Source organism: Arachis duranensis, chromosome 5 (assembly GCF_000817695.3).
Source record: "Arachis duranensis cultivar V14167 chromosome 5, aradu.V14167.gnm2.J7QH, whole genome shotgun sequence".
NCBI classification, from domain to species: domain Eukaryota; kingdom Viridiplantae; phylum Streptophyta; class Magnoliopsida; order Fabales; family Fabaceae; genus Arachis; species Arachis duranensis.
In genome coordinates, this window is record NC_029776.3 from 40539708 (window position 1) to 40539963 (window position 256).

Consider the following 256-nt stretch of genomic DNA (forward strand, 5'->3'; position numbering starts at 1 on the left):
CCACGAAGATTCCGGTTAAAGAATCCAAGAGATATCTACTTAATCTAAGGTAGAACGGAGGTAGTTGTCAGGCACACGTTCATAGTTGAGAATGATGATGATTGTCACGGATCATCACATTCATCCGGTTTAAGAACAAGTAATATCTTAGAATGGAAGCAAGCATGATTGAATAAGAAATAGTAATAATTGCATTAATCCATCAAGACACAGCAGAGCTCCTCACCCCCAACCATGGGGTTTAGAGACTCATGCA